The sequence below is a fragment of the Tribolium castaneum genome, chromosome 1 (genome assembly GCF_031307605.1).
Source record: "Tribolium castaneum strain GA2 chromosome 1, icTriCast1.1, whole genome shotgun sequence".
In the NCBI taxonomy this organism is placed as follows: Eukaryota; Metazoa; Arthropoda; class Insecta; order Coleoptera; family Tenebrionidae; genus Tribolium; species Tribolium castaneum.
This window is the reverse complement of record NC_087394.1, coordinates 35552281-35569792: the sequence shown is the minus strand read 5'-3', so window position 1 is coordinate 35569792 and position 17512 is coordinate 35552281. Positions and strand designations below refer to the sequence as shown.

Sequence of the window (17512 nt, the reverse complement as noted above, 5' to 3'; positions counted from 1 at the left end):
TTCAAAAACTATAAAAGATAAGTACAGGACGTTTTGATAAAAGTCATCACAAATATCGATATTCTTTCGAATGACGTTAAGAAAATAGGGTCGTTTCATTTGAAAAAACTGAGTTATAACAGTTTTTTGAAAACCATTTTAAAAAAATCATAGTAGCCATGCATTTTGACAATTGACAATTTTAAAAATTCTAGAAAACTCTTCCAACCTTTGGTTATCAAACAAAAATATTTACTAATCGCAAAGGGTGCAAGGGCTGTGATATCTTAGATAAACCCTTGCAAATGAAAATTTTAAGCAAAAAAACAAAAAAACATATGTAAATACTATGACAGGTAAGTACAACAATTTTGGTAGTTTTACGCAGTTTGGTAAAGTAAATTGAAATATGCAATAAATTTTAGTGGTTACTATTTAAAATTTCAAACTTGGTGGCAATTTTTTGTAACAATAAATTAGCTTTGTTTAATAAATTTTTAAGATTGTTTTAAACCGTCCGCCGATTGTTATTAGTGTTATGATAAATGAGTAGGTGGAATTATTAATGACAATTAGCACACTTATAGTTTATTGAAATGAATAACAACAAAACTAGAAATTTAAAAATACGTATCTTATTTGGGTTTAAACTACTCGTGTTATTGCTAATACACTTGCAGGTGCTAAAAATGTTAAGCACGTGCTTAAGTGTTGTTATATTTTTTGTAATGAGTGAATGTCGCTTAAAACCACCTCCTGTCCCTTTTGTGGAGCAACAGCTTCAAGAATACTTTATTAATTACAAAAATGCAAGCGATAAAAGCTACTCTTTATGTAATTACATCAACGCAAATGACGATTCTACCAAAGACATATCAAACTGGTTTATCAAATTTAACTCATGTCCTTCCATCACCTCGACAAATTTGTCTCACGAAGTAAATTATCTGCCACTAATCGACGCAATTTTTGTGTTTCTTAACAAGAATTTAAACTTTGACGAATACATTAACCAACTTCGCGGGACATTTTTTTGGGATTCTTTAGCCGAATTTCATTTTATTCTCTGCACTGTGAGAACTAACACGAATTTTGTGCCCCACGTACTCAGTTTTATTTGGAAGCAAAAAATTCTCAATTTCGTTTTGGTGTTGGTTTCAGATGAACTACAAATTTACTCTTACAACTTTTTTAAAAATCACGAAATTGTCAATTTGAAGAGAGATTCAAATTGTTATAAGAATCTTTTCGTTGATAAATTATCAAATTTGTATGGTTACGAGTTCAGGGTGGCTTTATTCGAAGAGAACCCTTTGCTGGTGAAATATGAGGGCAAGTGGTACGGCAAAAACTACAACATGCTGGAATTGTTAACATCCAGCTTGAATGCAACTTTTAAGACAGTAGAATATGAAAGTAACAGTGGTTTTCTGGACGCTTACCACAGTTTACTCAACGACGAGACTGATTTCTGTTTGAATATTATTTTTATATTGAGGAAAACACTTGTGACAAACATTGAGTACACCTACCCTCACTCATACGACAAAGTCGTTGTTTTACTGCCTGTGGACTCGAACATTGCAAGACGAAAGTCTCACAACATAATAACAATTTTCACTTTTACTGTATGGATTTCCATTGCAATCCTCACCGTATTTTGTGCTCTAGTCTTGGTTCTAGCCAACAAAAAACATTCTTTTTCTCTATTTTTGCTCTACAGCTTAGGTAGCCTTCTAGGGTACAGTTTTGAAGGGTTTAAAAAGGCTCAAAGTTACATCAAGTTCCAACTGATGACCTTTATTTTAGGAGCAATCATTTTTCGAACTGCTTTCAACTGCTTATATAGAAATCGAAGATTTCTATATATAAAAAAGTTATTTTAATAAAATCATTTATAACAAGGTAGCGTAAAAAAATACAAAGGTTGCAGATTTCGCACAAGTTTTAGTCTGCAATTTTCAAAAATTTACAGATTGCTGTAATATACTTTTCCGCAAAAATATGCATTAGTACATTTTATAGGTTCCTGTAAAGTGGTACTTCGACATCTTCGACATTTAAAAGTTAAATGCAAGGTTAAATGTTGAAGTAAATTTTACAGTAACGTATAATAAATAAATAGTACATTAACAAATGTTTTATAAGGGTTAATTTGGCGCACGAATCCCAAGTTATAAAACGAGCCGTTGGCGAGAAGAGTTTGCGCTTACCGCATTATATGCTACTGAAGAAATAAAATCCGACTTTGAATTCGTGCTGAAGCAAATTTTTCGAACGTTTGATTACTTCCTTTGTGGCTGACTGAAGTATGGGCTTTAATTACCATACCAGAGGATGAATTTGTTGAAGACCCAGAATTTTTGTGGTACTGGGTGGTACTAGTAGTTGCAGTCACTAAAATGGATGGATACACCATAATAGATGTGAGTTTAAAATTTCTGGGCCTGGTTTGTATTTGAATTGTTTTTTTTTTGTGCAGAAATTCAGTTTTTTGTTCATAGTGTCGAACATGGGGGTCTCACGGAGGCACTGGAGGATACACCAGAGAGGTACGCGAAAAAAGCAACTGAGAATCCAACAAGTAATTCGAGCGCAGAATATGGGGGGCCCTACCATTTGATTACAGGTGACTTCCGTTCTTAATTTATTGGACACATTAAGGATGTGTGCAAAAACGCAAGCTGGAGGGTTAATGCGTGCATTGCGTCTGAGGGACAACATTTTGCGCAATTTTTCTAACGGTAATATCTACTGACCCACTAATGTTGCAACTAATAAGTTATTTTGTCTTTACGCCGTTTTTGTGTTGGAATTAACGTAAATATCGTCTTAAGACATAGCGGAGACGAGTTTTCTGCCTCAATTTATTTTTAATTTTAACTCATAATTTACATGTTTTTGGCAAAAGTTTTTTTAACGAGGTCTATTGGTGATTCAAATCTGTTTCTTTTGTAGTTAATGCAAGTCGACACTGTTCCAAAATTATTTTGATTATTGCTGGTATTAGTGTAAGCAACATTACTAATACGGATATGTAATGTAATGCTTATGAATTATGATGAATGGTTACATGTATATTTTTATCTACAAGACATCTGCATTAAGTGAAAGTAATGAATAGTGTTCTATACAGAATTTATGAGAAATGTAGACCTTTTTGTGTTGTGATTCTAATACACATTTTAGTCTTAAATGTTTGCAGTAGCAGAATAACTTAGCTAAAAATTGCATTATATCTAAATGAATTTCGGACCAGGAACACAGCATTGCAAGGAGGTAAAAAATTGTAAGGATTTCTTGCGTTTCTGTGATCCTAATATACATTTCTGTTTTAAATTATTGCAAAATTATTTTATTTAAACTTTCGTATATCCAAAAATTTCAAAATATTCAAAATAAAATTTCTATCGATGATTTGAACAAAAAGAGGTAATTTTAATAATAGTTACTTGTGTATTAAGGGCGTAAAGAAGCTTTTTTGACCTGAAGTCTTATTTCTGGCCTGAGGCGCACCCATAAGGCCATAAAAGCAAGTTACGTCTGACGTACCAACATAACTTTATGCAGAGATTGAGTTTTTAATTCTAATCTTAAAGTTTCAGTTGCTGAAACTGTCAGACGAAATGTGTTTGAACAATTTTCGACAATTGAAGAGAATTTGATGACTAACGAAGCCGAAATTAACGGAGTGGCTTGGAATCTGAGGCTTAGTGTGTGAAAAATTCAAATTTAGTGAGTAGAAAATTTTGCTGTAAGCATTTGGTTTTAAAAAATTTACAGATTAGTGCAATTTACTGTTTTACGAAATTACCCATAGATGGCACAGTAAGTTTTATAGATTTCTGTAAGTTTGTATTTCAATGTTTAGCGCTAAGATGTCACAGTTAATTTTAAACAGTGACATCTAGGTGTTGAACTTAAAAATACAATTTTACAGTAACCTATAAAATTTATTATGCTATCTATGTACAGTTGGTTAAGCCGTACATTACAGTAACCTGTAACTTTTTTACAACTATTTAAATTTTGCAAAAATTTAAAATCAAAATGGGAATTAACGTCATAGGAATGCAAAAAGGTTTTTTTCTAGGTTACACATTTTGTTTTTAACTTCAAAATTATTTTATTTAAACTTCCGTCTTCGTATAGTTGGTTGTCTACATAGCCTGTCAAAATTTGGTTCCTTTATGATAGAGTCCGCGAAATGACAGATCGTCCACGGTGGTAGGAGTGCGCAGAGACGAAAACTCGTCTCGGACGAGTCCAATCTTTAAATTAGGGGTGTTGGCAGAAAACAGTGGCGTGGCGTGTACTTACATGTGTAAAGAATTCGTCTTAAAGTTTAACATTTCAATATTACCAGTTATAGTAAAGATACCAGTAGAAACATTTTTTGCAATAAACGCGTTTTTACTCTTTACTCATTGTGTATTTTTATTTATTCGACCTCTCTGCTTTGTATTTCTAGGAAATCAACGTGTATTAGCATTAGATATGATTTTTACTATTTCATCTTGCAATTATTGAATAGAGGAAATTTTAACTACTACAAATTATGAATCTCAAACCCTTCTTGATCATAGAATAGTTTTTTGCTACGCCACTGCTCAATCTCCTCACTCGATGAAGTACGCATTGGCTCCGCCTATCGTGGTCGTTTACAGAGTTTCCGAGCTCTACCACTAATTTTCGCACTAAAATTTCACATTGCCAGTTTCTGTTTAAATATAAACATGCATTTTTATTTTTCCATTAACTGCATGCGAAACTTTTATAATTTTAGACGTTTATAGACAAATACATTTGTCATAATTAATTTTTCTAGATCAATACTGTTCTATTTTGAATAATTCTGTGTATGAATGTTTCTAAATTTGATGGATTTGGACAGTGAATGTTTCTGGTTATGACCTGTTTTAGACGTGTGATGACGTCACATCCGAGGTTAGGTGTGCGGCGCAGGCGGCGAGGGCGGTTCAGTCGACAGCGAGCAGTGGTACGGGTCAGATCGGGAGCGGGAGCGAGAGGCGAGGCGAAGCGAGGTGAGTCGGTTTATTTAAATTATTGTGTATTGTGCGGTTTCGTTCAATTTATTCAGTTTGTTACTTGCCGTTGTCGCGAACGGACGTGTGTTCAAGCAAATCTAAATTTTCCGGTTTAAATTTTCAATTCGGTGGCTAGTGATCGCGTTTGAGTGACACATTTTAAATACAGTAAATAAAATTATTATCAAACACTCAAATAATTTATTGCCACGTAATAGTTTTGTCTTTAATTTCAATGAATGAAAGTGGCTTGCTCAAAATTTAATTCAAATAAACATTTTTTTGGTTTCATTTTTATTATTATTTTTTTTAATGCTACAAACGGTAGCCAACGTGGAAGCGATATGAAGGTAGGTGTATTTTATTGCTGTGTCGTGTTTATTTATTTCACAAACCAATAATTTCATAAAACTTAAATGCAATTAAAATCTTTAAATGCGGTGTTGAAAAGTGATATTTTGAGTGACACATTTTAAATACAGTAACTATAAATCAAATAAAACACTCAAATAATTTACTGCCACGTAATTTTGTCTTTAATTTCAATGAATGAAAGTGGCTGCTCAAAATTTAATGCAAATAAACATTTTTTTGGTTTCAATTTTATTATTATTTTTTTTAATGCTACAAACGGTAGCCAACGTGGAAGCGATATGAAGGTAGGTGTATTTTATTGCTGTGTCGTGTTTATTTATTTCACAAACCAATAATTTCATAAAACTTAAATGCAATTAAAATCTTTAAATGCGGTGTTGAAAAGTGATATTTTGAGTGACACATTTTAAATACAGTAACTATAAATGAAATAAAACACTCAAATAATTTATTGCCACGTAATTTTGTCTTTAATTTCAATGAATGAAAGTGGCTGCTCAAAATTTAATGCAAATAAACATTTTTTTGGTTTCATTTTTATTATTATTTTTTTTAATGCTACAAACGGTAGCCAACGTGGAAGCGATATGAAGGTAGGTGTATTTTATTGCTGTGTCGTGTTTATTTATTTCACAAACCAATAATTTCATAAAACTTAAATGCAATTAAAATCTTTAAATGCGGTGTTGAAAAAAGATATTTTGAGTGACACATTTTAAATACAGTAACTATAAATCAAATAAAACACTCAAATAATTTACTGCCACGTAATTTTGTCTTTAATTTCAATGAATGAAAGTGGCTGCTCAAAATTTAATGCAAATAAACATTTTTTTGGTTTCATTTTTATTATTATTTTTTTTAATGCTACAAACGGTAGCCAACGTGGAAGCGATATGAAGGTAGGTGTATTTTATTGCTGTGTCGTATTTATTTATTTCACAAACCAATAATTTCATAAAACTTAATTGCAATTAAAATCTTTAAATGCGGTATTGAAAAGTGATATTTTGAGTGACACATTTTAAATACAGTAACTATAAATAAAATAAACCACTCAAATAATTTATTGCCACGAAATTTTGCCTTTAATTTCAATGAATGAAAGTGGCTTGCTCAAAATTTAATGCAAATAAACATTTTTTTGGTTTCATTTTTATTATTATTTTTTTTTGGTTTCATTTTTATTATTATTTTTTTTAATGCTACAAACGGTAGCCAACGTGGAAGCGATATGAAGGTAAGTGCATTTATTTACTGAGGTAGTGAATTTGATTTGAATTTTAATTGCCACAAATTGAAACGTATTGTGTATTTTTTATTTTGTTTAATATTGACAAACGTTGCTTGTTGTAACTTTCATGCAAATAAAGATTTTTATTGGTGTTGTTTTAATTTTTTAAATGTCTTGCTACAAACAGTAGCCAACGCAGAAGCCATATGAAGGTAGGTGCATTTTTTTGCGTTTTATCTTGTGATGTGTTGATTTAATAGCTTGTGTGCCATATATTATACCGTATTGTGTATCCTTTATTCTGTATAATATTTATTAAAGTCGCTTGTTGTAACTTTCCTACAAATTAATTTTTTTGTTGGTTGTGTTTTTAATTTATTTTTTAGGTTTTGCTACAAATGGTAGCAGATGCAGTATAAAGGTAAGAGCATTTATTTAACGCCAAGTGAAAAAGCTTTGATTTTTGTGTACTATTTTTTCATTTCACAAACCAATAATTCCTTTATTCCCTTCATTTGAAATAATCATTGTTTACCTCATCCTTATATCCATTTTTCCTGGCAAGAATGCTCTAAACCTCCACGTGGTTCTTGCCGGACAAATTAGTTATTGACTAATTTGACCAATTAGAGCAATCCTTAAATATAACATTGTTGACTGTTTTTTACAGCCGTAAAATTATGTCGCTTGTTGTAATTTTCATGCAAATAAAGATTTTTATTGGTGTTGTTTTTAAATTTTTTTAATGCTACAAACGGTAGCCAACGTGGAAGCGATATGAAGGTAGGTGTATTTTATTGCTGTGTCGTATTTATTTATTTCACAAACCAATAATTTCATAAAACTTAAATGCAATTAAAATCTTTAAATGCGGTATTGAAAAGTGATATTTTGAGTGACACATTTTAAATACAGTAACTATAAATCAAATAAAACACTCAAATAATTTACTGCCACGTAATTTTGTCTTTAATTTCAATGAATGAAAGTGGCTTGCTCAAAATTTAATGCAAATAAACATTTTTTTGGTTTCATTTTTATTATTATTTTTTTTAATGCTACAAACTGTAGCCAACGTGGAAGCGATATGAAGGTAGGTGTATTTTATTGCTGTGTCGTATTTATTTATTTCACAAACCAATAATTTCATAAAACTTAAATGCAATTAAAATCTTTAAATTCGGTGTTGAATAGTGATATTTTGAGTGACACATTCTAAATACAGTAACTATTAATAAAATAAACCACTCAAATAATTTATTGCCACGAAATTTTGCCTTTAATTTCAATGAATGAAAGTGGCTTGCTCAAAATTTAATGCAAATAAACATTTTTTTTGGTTTCATTTTTATTATTATTATTTTTTTTAATGCTACAAACGGTAGCCAACGTGGAAGCGATATGAAGGTAGGTGTATTTTATTGCTGTGTCGTGTTTATTTATTTCACAAACCAATAATTTCATAAAACTTAAATGCAATTAAAATCTTTAAATGCGGTGTTGAAAAAAGATATTTTGAGTGACACATTTTAAATACAGTAACTATAAATAAAATAAACCACTCAAATAATTTATTGCCACGAAATTTTGCCTTTAATTTCAATGAATGAAAGTGGCTGCTCAAAATTTAATGCAAATAAACATTTTTTTGGTTTCATTTTTATTATTATTTTTTTTAATGCTACAAACGGTAGCCAACGTGGAAGCGATATGAAGGTAAGTGCATTTATTTACTGAGGTAGTGAATTTGATTTGAATTTTAATTGCCACAAATTGAAACGTATTGTGTATTTTTTATTTTGTTTAATATTGACAAACGTTGCTTGTTGTAACTTTCATGCAAATAAAGATTTTTATTGGTGTTGTTTTAATTTTTTAAATGTCTTGCTACAAACAGTAGCCAACGCAGAAGCCATATGAAGGTAGGTGCATTTTTTTGCGTTTTATCTTGTGATGTGTTGATTTAATAGCTTGTGTGCCATATATTATACCGTATTGTGTATTCTTTATTCTGTATAATATTTATTAAAGTCGCTTGTTGTAACTTTCCTACAAATTAATTTTTTTGTTGGTTGTGTTTTTAATTTATTTTTTAGGTTTTGCTACAAATGGTAGCAGATGCAGTACAAAAGGTAAGAGCATTTATTTAACGCCAAGTGAAAAAGCTTTGATTTTTGTGTACTATTTTTTCATTTCACAAACCAATAATTCCTTTATTCCCTTCATTTGAAATAATCATTGTTTACCTCATCCTTATATCCATTTTTCCTGGCAAGAATGCTCTAAACCTCCACGTGGTTCTTGCCGGACAAATTAGTTATTGACTAATTTGACCAATTAGAGCAATCCTTAAATATAACATTGTTGACTGTTTTTTACAGCCGTAAAATTATGTCGCTTGTTGTAATTTTCATGCAAATAAAGATTTTTATTGGTGTTGTTTTTAAATTTTTTTAATGCTACAAACGGTAGCCAACGTGGAAGCGATATGAAGGTAGGTGTATTTTATTGCTGTGTCGTATTTATTTATTTCACAAACCAATAATTTCATAAAACTTAAATGCAATTAAAATCTTTAAATGCGGTATTGAAAAGTGATATTTTGAGTGACACATTTTAAATACAGTAACTATAAATCAAATAAAACACTCAAATAATTTACTGCCACGTAATTTTGTCTTTAATTTCAATGAATGAAAGTGGCTTGCTCAAAATTTAATGCAAATAAACATTTTTTTGGTTTCATTTTTATTATTATTTTTTTTAATGCTACAAACGGTAGCCAACGTGGAAGCGATATGAAGGTAGGTGTATTTTATTGCTGTGTCGTATTTATTTATTTCACAAACCAATAATTTCATAAAACTTAAATGCAATTAAAATCTTTAAATTCGGTGTTGAATAGTGATATTTTGAGTGACACATTCTAAATACAGTAACTATTAATAAAATAAACCACTCAAATAATTTATTGCCACGAAATTTTGCCTTTAATTTCAATGAATGAAAGTGGCTTGCTCAAAATTTAATGCAAATAAACATTTTTTTGGTTTCATTTTTATTATTATTTTTTTTAATGCTACAAACTGTAGCCAACGTGGAAGCGATATGAAGGTAGGTGTATTTTATTGCTGTGTCGTATTTATTTATTTCACAAACCAATAATTTCATAAAACTTAAATGCAATTAAAATCTTTAAATTCGGTGTTGAATAGTGATATTTTGAGTGACACATTCTAAATACAGTAACTATTAATAAAATAAACCACTCAAATAATTTATTGCCACGAAATTTTGCCTTTAATTTCAATGAATGAAAGTGGCTTGCTCAAAATTTAATGCAAATAAACATTTTTTTTGGTTTCATTTTTATTATTATTATTTTTTTTAATGCTACAAACGGTAGCCAACGTGGAAGCGATATGAAGGTAGGTGTATTTTATTGCTGTGTCGTGTTTATTTATTTCACAAACCAATAATTTCATAAAACTTAAATGCAATTAAAATCTTTAAATGCGGTGTTGAAAAAAGATATTTTGAGTGACACATTTTAAATACAGTAACTATAAATAAAATAAACCACTCAAATAATTTATTGCCACGAAATTTTGCCTTTAATTTCAATGAATGAAAGTGGCTGCTCAAAATTTAATGCAAATAAACATTTTTTTGGTTTCATTTTTATTATTATTTTTTTTAATGCTACAAACGGTAGCCAACGTGGAAGCGATATGAAGGTAAGTGCATTTATTTACTGAGGTAGTGAATTTGATTTGAATTTTAATTGCCACAAATTGAAACGTATTGTGTATTTTTTATTTTGTTTAATATTGACAAACGTTGCTTGTTGTAACTTTCATGCAAATAAAGATTTTTATTGGTGTTGTTTTAATTTTTTAAATGTCTTGCTACAAACAGTAGCCAACGCAGAAGCCATATGAAGGTAGGTGCATTTTTTTGCGTTTTATCTTGTGATGTGTTGATTTAATAGCTTGTGTGCCATATATTATACCGTATTGTGTATTCTTTATTCTGTATAATATTTATTAAAGTCGCTTGTTGTAACTTTCCTACAAATTAATTTTTTTGTTGGTTGTGTTTTTAATTTATTTTTTAGGTTTTGCTACAAATGGTAGCAGATGCAGTACAAAAGGTAAGAGCATTTATTTAACGCCAAGTGAAAAAGCTTTGATTTTTGTGTACTATTTTTTCATTTCACAAACCAATAATTCCTTTATTCCCTTCATTTGAAATAATCATTGTTTACCTCATCCTTATATCCATTTTTCCTGGCAAGAATGCTCTAAACCTCCACGTGGTTCTTGCCGGACAAATTAGTTATTGACTAATTTGACCAATTAGAGCAATCCTTAAATATAACATTGTTGACTGTTTTTTACAGCCGTAAAATTATGTCGCTTGTTGTAATTTTCATGCAAATAAAGATTTTTATTGGTGTTGTTTTTAAATTTTTTTAATGCTACAAACGGTAGCCAACGAGGAAGCGATATGAAGGTAGGTGTATTTTATTGCTGTGTCGTATTTATTTATTTCACAAACCAATAATTTCATAAAACTTAAATGCAATTAAAATCTTTAAATGCGGTATTGAAAAGTGATATTTTGAGTGACACATTTTAAATACAGTAACTATAAATAAAATAAACCACTCAAATAATTTATTGCCACGAAATTTTGCCTTTAATTTCAATGAATGAAAGTGGCTTGCTCAAAATTTAATGCAAATAAACATTTTTTTTGGTTTCATTTTTATTATTATTTTTTTTAATGCTACAAACGGTAGCCAACGAGGAAGCGATATGAAGGTAGGTGTATTTTATTGCTGTGTCGTATTTATTTATTTCACAAACCAATAATTTCATAAAACTTAATTGCAATTAAAATCTTTAAATGCGGTATTGAAAAGTGATATTTTGAGTGACACATTCTAAATACAGTAACTATTAATAAAATAAACCACTCAAATAATTTATTGCCACGAAATTTTGCCTTTAATTTCAATGAATGAAAGTGGCTTGCTCAAAATTTAATGCAAATAAACATTTTTTTTGGTTTCATTTTTATTATTATTTTTTTTAATGCTACAAACGGTAGCCAACGAGGAAGCGATATGAAGGTAGGTGTATTTTATTGCTGTGTCGTATTTATTTATTTCACAAACCAATAATTTCATAAAACTTAATTGCAATTAAAATCTTTAAATTCGGTGTTGAATAGTGATATTTTGAGTGACACATTTTAAATACAGTAACTATAAATAAAATAAACCACTCAAATAATTTATTGCCACGAAATTTTGCCTTTAATTTCAATGAATGAAAGTGGCTTGCTCAAAATTTAATGCAAATAAACATTTTTTTGGTTTCATTTTTATTATTATTTTTTTTAATGCTACAAACGGTAGCCAACGTGGAAGCGATATGAAGGTAGGTGTATTTTATTGCTGTGTCGTATTTATTTATTTCACAAACCAATAATTTCATAAAACTTAATTGCAATTAAAATCTTTAAATGCGGTGTTGAAAGTGACATTTTGAGTGACGCATTTTAGATACAGAAACTATAAATAAAATAAACCACTCAAATAATTTATTGCCACGAAATTTTGCCTTTAATTTCAATGAATGAAAGTGGCTTGCTCAAAATTTAATGCAAATAAACATTTTTTTTTTGGTTTCATTTTTATTATTATTTTTTTTAATGCTACAAACGGTAGCCAACGTGGAAGCGATATGAAGGTAGGTGTATTTTATTGCTGTGTCGTATTTATTTATTTCACAAACCAATAATTTCATAAAACTTAATTGCAATTAAAATCTTTAAATGCGGTATTGAAAGTGACATTTTGAGTGACGCATTTTAGATACAGAAACTATAAATAAAATAAACCACTCAAATAATTTATTGCCACGAAATTTTGCCTTTAATTTCAATGAATGAAAGTGGCTTGCTCAAAATTTAATGCAAATAAACATTTTTTTTTTGGTTTCATTTTTATTATTATTTTTTTTAATGCTACAAACGGTAGCCAACGTGGAAGCGATATGAAGGTAGGTGTATTTTATTGCTGTGTCGTATTTATTTATTTCACAAACCAATAATTTCATAAAACTTAATTGCAATTAAAATCTTTAAATGCGGTATTGAAAAGTGATATTTTGAGTGACACATTTTAAATACAGTAACTATAAATAAAATAAACCACTCAAATAATTTATTGCCACGAAATTTTGCCTTTAATTTCAATGAATGAAAGTGGCTGCTCAAAATTTAATGCAAATAAACATTTTTTTGGTTTCATTTTTATTATTATTTTTTTTAATGCTACAAACGGTAGCCAACGTGGAAGCGATATGAAGGTAGGTGTATTTTATTGCTGTGTCGTATTTATTTATTTCACAAACCAATAATTTCATAAAACTTAATTGCAATTAAAATCTTTAAATGCGGTATTGAAAGTGACATTTTGAGTGACGCATTTTAGATACAGAAACTATAAATAAAATAAACCACTCAAATAATTTATTGCCACGAAATTTTGCCTTTAATTTCAATGAATGAAAGTGGCTTGCTCAAAATTTAATGCAAATAAACATTTTTTTTTTGGTTTCATTTTTATTATTATTTTTTTTAATGCTACAAACGGTAGCCAACGTGGAAGCGATATGAAGGTAGGTGTATTTTATTGCTGTGTCGTATTTATTTATTTCACAAACCAATAATTTCATAAAACTTAATTGCAATTAAAATCTTTAAATGCGGTATTGAAAAGTGATATTTTGAGTGACACATTTTAAATACAGTAACTATAAATAAAATAAACCACTCAAATAATTTATTGCCACGAAATTTTGCCTTTAATTTCAATGAATGAAAGTGGCTGCTCAAAATTTAATGCAAATAAACATTTTTTTGGTTTCATTTTTATTATTATTTTTTTTAATGCTACAAACGGTAGCCAACGTGGAAGCGATATGAAGGTAGGTGTATTTTATTGCTGTGTCGTATTTATTTATTTCACAAACCAATAATTTCATAAAACTTAATTGCAATTAAAATCTTTAAATGCGGTATTGAAAAGTGATATTTTGAGTGACACATTTTAAATACAGTAACTATAAATAAAATAAACCACTCAAATAATTTATTGCCACGAAATTTTGCCTTTAATTTCAATGAATGAAAGTGGCTTGCTCAAAATTTAATGCAAATAAACATTTTTTTGGTTTCATTTTTATTATTATTTTTTTTTGGTTTCATTTTTATTATTATTTTTTTTAATGCTACAAACGGTAGCCAACGTGGAAGCGATATGAAGGTAAGTGCATTTATTTACTGAGGTAGTGAATTTGATTTGAATTTTAATTGCCACAAATTGAAACGTATTGTGTATTTTTTATTTTGTTTAATATTGACAAACGTTGCTTGTTGTAACTTTCATGCAAATAAAGATTTTTATTGGTGTTGTTTTAATTTTTTAAATGTCTTGCTACAAACAGTAGCCAACGCAGAAGCCATATGAAGGTAGGTGCATTTTTTTGCGTTTTATCTTGTGATGTGTTGATTTAATAGCTTGTGTGCCATATATTATACCGTATTGTGTATCCTTTATTCTGTATAATATTTATTAAAGTCGCTTGTTGTAACTTTCCTACAAATTAATTTTTTTGTTGGTTGTGTTTTTAATTTATTTTTTAGGTTTTGCTACAAATGGTAGCAGATGCAGTATAAAGGTAAGAGCATTTATTTAACGCCAAGTGAAAAAGCTTTGATTTTTGTGTACTATTTTTTCATTTCACAAACCAATAATTCCTTTATTCCCTTCATTTGAAATAATCATTGTTTACCTCATCCTTATATCCTTTTTTCCTGGCAAGAATGCTCTAAACCTCCACGTGGTTCTTGCTGGACAAGTTAGTTATTAATTTGACAAATTAGAGCAATCCTTAAATACGAATTTTTTTTAAATTCGTTAAGATCCTAAGGGTCGTTTGTCCGAACATGATTTTTGTACAGTCAAAGGCCCTATTAGAGGACTTGATTTCCTACAAAAATTAAGAAAATTGCAGGATATAAAAGGGATGAAAAGAAAATAAAGTTTTCGAAATAGGGAAATTTTATAGAATCTTTAAAAATTCATTAAGGTCTCAAGGGGTGTTTGTCCGAACATGAATTTTTTACAGTCCAAGGCGCAATCGGGGGGCTTAATCTCTTGCAAAAATAAAGAAAATTGCGGGATATAAAAGGGGTGAAAAAAAATAACGCTTGCAAAATAGGAAAATCTTAAAGAATCTTAAAAAATTCATAAGGTCCCAAAGGGTGTTTGTTCAAACATGATTTTTTCACAGTCGAAGGCCCTATCGAAGGGCTTAATCTCCTGCAAAAATAAAGAAAATTGCAGGATTTAAAGGGTGTGAAAAAAATCGGTTTGCAGTGCTTCAATATAAGAATAAAAAATTCAGAAATTAAATGCAGTCAAGTTTTAATTTTTAATAGAAACACATTACAATGGTCAAAAGATGATTTAGAGTCCGCAAAATGACAAATCGTCCACGGTGGTAGGAGTGCGCAGAGACGAAAACTCGTCACGGACGAGTCCAATCTTTAAATTAGGGGTGTTGGTAGAAAACAGTGGCGTGGCGTGGCGTGGCCCTACATCTGTAGGGAATTCGTCTTAAAATTTAACATTTCAATATTACCAGTTATAATAAAAATACCAGTAGAAACATTTTTTGCAATAAACGCGTTTTTACTCGTTACTCATTGAGTATTTTTATTTATTCGACGTCTCTGCTTTGTATTTCTAGGAGATCAACGTGTATTAGCATTAGATATGATTATTACTATTTCATCTTGCTATTATTGAATAGAGGAAATAGTAACTACTACAAATTATAAATCTCAAACCCTTCTTGATCATGGAATAGTTTTTTGCTACGCCACTGCTCAATCTCCCCACTCGATGAAGTACGCATTGGCTCCGCCTATCGTGGTCGTTTACGGAGTTTCCGAGCTCTAGATGTGAGTTTAAAATTTCTATTTATTTTTGAATATTTTATTTTGTATAGAAATTCAATTCTTTGCTCATACCATCGAACAAGAGGGTTACCAAGGAGGCACTGGAGGATACACCCGAGAGGAACACGAAAAAAGCAACTCAGAATTGATTGAGTAATTCGAGTACATAGTATGTGGAGCCCTATCATGAGCACAATACAACGCAAAATAAGATTACAGGTGACTTTGATTGTTGATTCACCGGACACATTGGGGATGTGTACAAGAACGCAAGCTTTCACTTGGGAGAGTTCAAGCTTACACTGAGTCTCTAGGACAACATTTTTGCAAACGCTACGGACTCTCTGATATTGGCACTGATAAGTTTTTTTGCTTTTTACGCTGTTTACGTTCCATAGTTTTTGTGTTAAATGAAAGGAAATATCATCTCAAGACAGCGGAGACCGTTATATAGGTAAATTTTTACTATCCAACTCATTACAAAAATCACCAAAAAGAGATACTGCTATTTGGTTAATGGTTAGATCTAAATTATTCGAAACTTAAAAATACTTGTAAAAATGTTGCAATTTTTCGATTTTGTATGCAGCCAACAATACACCTGCGAGCGTGTGGTGTGCCTACTTTTACCAAATTTTAGCCATAAAAAGTTTACTAATTCTTTTAAACTAAGATGTGTATTAAAATACTCTGAGCGTGAAGACGTTTTTACATTTAAAAATCTGCAAAAAATTAAAAAAAAATTCGTATCAGAATCACAGGAACAACAGAAGCTGTGACGAAAAGGTCTTTAACTTTAAAGACCCTTTTGCGTTTCTGTGATCCTAATACACACTTTGGTTTAAAAATTTTTTTGCTTTGAGTTTTGTGTGTTTTAGGTTGTGGGGTTTTCCCGAGGCCAATTTTTGAATTGTGCGACTCCTGGATTGTTCTTTACTTGGGAATTTTGTCCCGAGTCTGGTCATCATTGATAAGTTTGCGCTTATAGCATTTTATGGTACTGGAGGATTAAAATCCGACTTTGGACTTGGGACATATTTTGTCCAACGTTTGGTTAATTACCATACTAGAGGATGAATTTGTTTGAGACCCAGAATGGTTGTATAGTACCGGATAGTACTAGTGATTGGTATTTACACAGTCACTAAAATGGATAGTTACGTCGTGATGTATGTGAGTTTAAACAAGTAGGGTCCCAAGGACCCAATTCTGCGGCACACTTGAATGCAGTGGAACAGTAAAGCAAAAGAGACGAGAGAGCACTGGAGGAACTGGAGGTGAAGAGGAACAAGAAAAAAAGCAATTCAGAAACGAACAAGTGATTCGAGTATGTGGAAAATGATCAAAATCCAACGCAAAGTGTCCAAGTCCGGTTATAACAGTGAATATACGAAATACGTACAATAATAACGGGTTTAAAAGAAGTTTTTATACCTTGTGGAGGAAGAAATTCATAATATGTAGTTCCAGTTCGGAAGAGGAGCCTTTTGGAAAGGGACCGTATGTTATTCCAGTGTCTGATGTTTGTCATAAATGTTCAGTGAAAGATGTGAAGATGTTACAGAACTGTAATTTTGCTATTTTGTCTTTCAAGTAATAATGTAAATATTATTCGTCAAGTTTTTTGCTAATGTGTTAACTAACCAAGTTTCACATTAACTGTAACATGTATCTGTATATTAATGTAGTAACTTAATATTATTTATTGCATTGCGTTTTTTTATAATAAAATGTTAATTTGTATTACCTTTTATTTTCCTTTATAAACAACTTTTCCTACGAATTATTTGCAATGGCAAAGATTGTTTCGTATTTAAAATTTCTAAAAATTGAAAAT

General features: G+C 30.2%; 1 long non-coding RNA gene across 4 annotated transcripts; it reads left to right on the top strand.

Moving 5' to 3' along the window:
- Positions 1 to 2003: 2003 nt before the first annotated feature.
- Positions 2004 to 17418, top strand: LOC103312246 (uncharacterized). Of its 4 annotated transcripts, none has more exons than XR_010335479.1 (7): positions 2004 to 2070; positions 2128 to 2405; positions 2462 to 2608; positions 3579 to 3714; positions 15726 to 15844; positions 15888 to 16129; positions 16554 to 17418. It is a non-coding gene; the product is annotated as an uncharacterized LOC103312246 (long non-coding RNA). The 4 variants fall into 4 exon arrangements; XR_010335478.1 differs by having other exon boundaries at positions 2462 to 2723; XR_010335481.1 differs by lacking the exon at positions 3579 to 3714 and having other exon boundaries at positions 2462 to 2531.
- Positions 17419 to 17512: the final 94 nt, after the last annotated feature.